This window comes from Myotis davidii, unplaced genomic scaffold (genome assembly GCF_000327345.1).
Source record: "Myotis davidii unplaced genomic scaffold, ASM32734v1 scaffold227, whole genome shotgun sequence".
NCBI classification, from domain to species: domain Eukaryota; kingdom Metazoa; phylum Chordata; class Mammalia; order Chiroptera; family Vespertilionidae; genus Myotis; species Myotis davidii.
Genome location: NW_006298519.1, coordinates 1,796,749 through 1,801,924, shown reverse-complemented (window position 1 = coordinate 1,801,924; position 5,176 = coordinate 1,796,749).

Genomic DNA, 5,176 nt, shown 5'->3' with positions numbered 1-5,176 from the left:
TTGCACAGCTAATAGCTACACAGCCAGGATTTGAAACCAGGCAGCCTGGGCCTAGTACCCACAAGCTTTACCCCTGAGTGTGTGTGTGTGTGTGTGTGTGTGTGTGTGTGTGTACGTGCTGGGTCAGTGTGTGTGTGTGTGTACATGCTGGGTCAATGTGTGTGGTGTGGTGTGTGTGGTGTGTGTGGTGTGTGTATGTGTATGTTGTGTGGCGTGTGTATGGTGTGTGGTGTGTGTGGTGTGAGTGTGGTATATGTGGTATGTGGTGTATTGTGTGTGGCCTGGTCCTTCCTGGCCTCAGCATGTACCTGGGGCTGCAGGACAATGACCGGGACCACTGTCAAGGGCAGGGACAGAGCTGCTGCGGGCGGGGTCTGGTGTGGGTGGCCTGAACTTTTGTCCTGAGCCCCCATCCCCGCCCAGGCAGCCCTCCAGGAGCCAGGAGCTGCGCCTCCCGCCCCAGCAGCCGGCAGCCCACATGAAAGCCATTAGCTTCCCACTGACGAAGGCGGCGGTAATTTTTTTGAAACCACCCTCGCTGCTGCTTCTCTCCTTTGCCCCAATTCCTGCCAACCTTGATCAGGGCCCCCTCCCGCCCACACTGGCGGGGCTCCAGGCCCCGTGCCCCCTGCTGCTGTCCAGCCGTGGGAGGGCTGTTCGCTGCCACCCCCGCAGGAGGGGCTGCCGTCCAGAATTCCTCCGGATGCAGCTGTGGCCCGAGGACGCTGGGCTACCCTGCAGTCAGGCTGGGCAGGGGACACGTTACTGCAAGGAGCTGCTGCAGGCACCGGGCCACTCCCCCCTCGGTGGCAGCGCTCAGGGGTGCCCCTGCCCTGCAAGGCCCTTCCGGGGGTAACCCCACCCAAGAGGCCCTCCCTGCCACGCCGCACCTTCTGGAGAGCTGGGCAGGGGGAGCAGCGGAGAGGACCCGCCCTGATGCCCGTTGCCTCCTCGCGGGCCACCAGCAGAAGGGTCCCCGTGGCTGCTTTTCAGAAACGAAGACGCAGTTCACGTGCTGCCAAACTCAGCGTCTAAACCACGACAAGGCGCACAGCTGTGGTTCTGAGTGAGTCACGAGGCTGTGCAGACACCACCACCTTCTAACCCAGAACCTTCCACTCCCCTCCGGCCCAGCAGCCACCAGGGGCACCCCACCTCCCACAGCCGCTTCCCCTGCCATAGGTCCGCCAGCTCGGGACGCTTCACACCAATGAACTCGCATGAAGCGGAGTCTCTGACCAGCTCTTCCCATCCCTGATTTGTCCAGGGTCCAGGCCAGCCCGTGGGGACTTCTCTCTTTTTCGCGACTGGACCGTCTCCCTGGTGTGGCCAGCGCAGTGGTTTGTGCATCAGCGGACGGGCTGCTGTGGCTTGTAAGTGTCGTTGCTTCACAGACTCCCCACCCCATCCCGCCCGGCGGCTGCCCCCAGGGCAGGGGTCCAGCTGCCACTGTTGGGATCTCCTGTGCTGAGCCAGTGGCCGAAGGGGACGTGGGTGGGAGTGTCTGGGTGGGGACGCTGAGCTCCGCGTGGATCGGCAGCCGGGGTCTCTGGGCACTCCTCCCGCTCCCCTGCCTGGCGTCTTCATCAGTAACACGAAGGGCTTGAGCCATGCAGCCTCTCGCATCTCTGGCTTTTGGCCAAGCGATGGCGTAGGCCGGCAGCCTGTGTTACTACCTCTGAGGAAGGAGAGAAAAGCAAACTGAGGGCAGGCAGGGTTGGTGCGGCCATAACTGAACGTGGTTTTGTTTTTTCTTTTACCCCTCACCCGAGGGTATTTTTTCCATGGATTTTCAGAGAGAATGGAAAGGAGGAAGAAGGGGGTAAAATGAGGCGGAGGGGAGGAGGGGAAGAGATAGAAACATCGATATAAGAGAGACACACCTATTGGTTGCTCTTGACACACCCCAACCAGGGCCGGGGATTGAACCTGCAACCCAGGTACGTGCCTTGATCGAGAATCAAACCCGAGACCTTTTGGTGTGTAGGCCGGCACTCTAACCATTTAGCGACACTGGCCAGGGCTGAAATGCTTTTTAAATAATAATCTAAGTCAGTGATGGCGAACCTTTTGAGCTCGGCGTGTCAGCATTTTGAAAAACCCTAACTTAACTCTGGTGCCGTGTCACATATAGAAATTTTTTGATATTTGCAACCATAGTAAAACAAAGACTTATATTTTTGATATTTATTTCATATATTTAAATGCCATTTAACAAAGAAAAATCAACCCAAAAAATGAGTTCGCGTGTCACCTCTGACACACATGTCATAGGTTCGCCATCACTGATCTAAGTTGATCCACAGAAGACATCTGTAGTGGGTTCCCAAACGTCAGGAAATCACTGAACGACAGGAAGGAATGACCAACTTAAAAAGAGAAGACACAGACAGGAATGAATGCAGAGCGGTGTTGAGCTCCCGATCCCTGCAGATCAGTACGCTGGGCTGGGGGCGAGGCGGCCAGGCGGTGCCCATCAGAGAGGGGTTTTGCCGGACTCTGCGCCCCTCCCATTTCGAGCTGCCATTGGGTTGAGCTGCCACAGCAGCCAACGTGATTTTCGATTACATTGAAGGAGTGCAGGGGCTGCCACGGGGAGGTGACCCTGGGGAGACCACGTTCTGGGAGGGAGGCGAAGAGGGCGCCCCGAGAAGGGCAGGCCTGGAGGAAGGTGACGTGGAGCTGTGACGCCTTAGGAAGCCGAGACCTCAGGATGCTCGTCTGCGGAGGGAGCCGTCGCCTGGGGCCTGGAAGGAGACTGGGCCCTGAGCTGAGGGAGCCTCGCCTGGGGCCTGGAAGGAGACTGGGCCCTGAGCTGGTGGGTTGTCACCCAGGACGAGGGAGCCTGCTGTGGCAGCAGAAGGCACCGGGATGTGGGAGAACAGGTGAGGCGCGCCCAGGCGGGGCAGCCTCTTATCAGGGACTTCCAGTGCCTTTCCTGTTTATGGGGCCTGGGGAATTGCAGTCAGATAAGCAGGGGGAGGATGGGGAGGGGCGGCTGGGCTCTCAGGAGCCTCCCTGCTGGGAGCCAGCCAAAGGCCGCTGCTGCCTTGCCCAGGGCGATTGAGACTTTCTCTGCAAGTGCACTATTCCCCTCAGTGCCTGAAGCTGCAGCAGTTAATCGCCTGCCTGCGGGGCGATCTCTGCTCCACGCGAGCCCCCCGGTGGCACCAGGCAGGGTGACTCACACTTTCGGAGTCAACTGTGGAAGCGGGATTCTCCCAGAACGCCTGCCGGTGCCCTGGGTGACCAGTCAGGCCCAGGGCCCGGCGTGGCTGGGGATTGGCCAGCCCATTGGCCGGTTGCCTTTTGCACCCCAAGAATTTGGGAGGGGGATGGGAACCCATGGCTGCTACCTGATCCCAGTTCTGAAAACCATCTGGTTCCATGCAGCGGCCACTTCTCCACCAGAGCTGCCCTGGGCGCGCTGCCGGCAAAGCCTCGCCGGGGAGGCGGCCCAGGTCACACAGCACGTGGCCTGCGGCGGCCTCAGGGTCAGCGGCCACTTCTTACCGACCCGATGGATTCGGGGATCCCAGCGCAGGCCGGCCTGTGAAGCTCATGTTCAGAGGGAGTGTCTGCTGACACATAGGTCCAAGGCCAGAGACACTCAGTCGTTTGATGGCCACACTCCTTTCTGCCGTGCTCCTCGCAAAGGCAGGACGAGCCGGTGGGCCTGAGTGGCACTCCTCGTTGCTTTTCCCGGGGCGGGCACTTGGCTCCAGGACAGCCGTAGGCGCAGGGCCGGCCCAGGGCTCCTCACCATCCTGCAGGGCTCGGGGCTGCCCCATCCTCCCGCTGAGGCCTGGCAGGGCTGGAGCTCAGCCACCTGGAGACCAGCATCGCACATTCCCGAGAGCTTAGTGGACAAGGACAGCCTGAACTTGGGAAACAAAAGGACAGGTGTCTGCTCCCAGAACCTGCCCCCGCTGTGCGGGCCGCGGGACTGCTGCCAACGCTCCCTGCTCCCTCGGGTCAGGCTGGGGAAGCCTGGCTCTCTCTCCCCAGATGCCTGCCGCTGGGAGCGAGTGCAGACGAAGGTCAGCCCTGCACTGAGCTGTAAATCTCCAGCTGTCAGATGCAGGCCCTGGGAGGTGTGGCCGAGGCCTGTGAGTCAGACCCCAATCCCATCTCTGTGCCCGGGAGCTCGCAGGCCCAGAGCATGTCCTGATTGTCTTGCTCAATCTTGCAGTTCCCACCTGCATGGCACACGCAGCTCCCGCCAGCCTGGCACACGCAGCTCCCACCAGCCCGGTACACGCAGCTCCCACCAGCCTGGCACACGCAGCTCCTGGCACACGCAGCTCCCACCAGCCTGGCACACGCAGAGTTCCCACCAGCCTGGCACACACAGCTCCTGGAACACGCAGCTCCCGCCAGCCTGGCACATGCAGCTCCCACTAGCATGGCACACGCAGCTCCCGCCAGCCTGGCACATGCAGCTCCCACCAGCCTGGCACACGTAGCTCCTGTGCTGGCACCATATGGGCTCTGGGACGCATCCAGGGATGTTCCTGCTCATGGGGGGCCTGACTCTTACCCATCAGGGACCGCTGGTCTTCAGAGAACCCTGTTTTGGGTGCTGGGGACCCCTCCCCCAAAGGGTTGCCCAGCAGACCTGCACCGGGGAGCATGGCTCTCTGCAGTGTGTGCGCTGCTGACACAATGCCACCTGGAGCCCAGGTTCTATCTAAACGCACTTTGGATGTGGGAGTGAGGGTGCTTCTGACCATCCTCCCGTTCCCTTTCAGGGACCTCTCCCTCTTGGCCCCTCCCTCAACCGGCCTCAGTCAGTGCCACCCACAGGGTCTCGGCCCGTGTGGCTCCCAGGGGCGGCATCGAAGACACACAGGAGCCGCTCCGTGGGTGGCAGGGACTGTTCTGGGCGAGGGGCGAGGCAGGGGCGGGCAGACTCCTTGCCTGTGCGCTTAGGTTTCAGTGGCTGGAAGCTGAATACACGGAAGCTGTTTTGATGGCTTCTGTGATTATTCGCAGCGTCAGCATTTCCCACTGCCCCCACGGCTGCTCACCCATCGACATTGTCCTGGGCAGGGGGCAAGGACGGGGAGCTTAGGGACAGAGGGAAGCCCCTGTCACCCTTTATTGCTTTAATGCTTTGCCCCCACATTCTCTTTCTTACTGATAGTTTATTTCTCCCTTTTTGATATTTTATTTC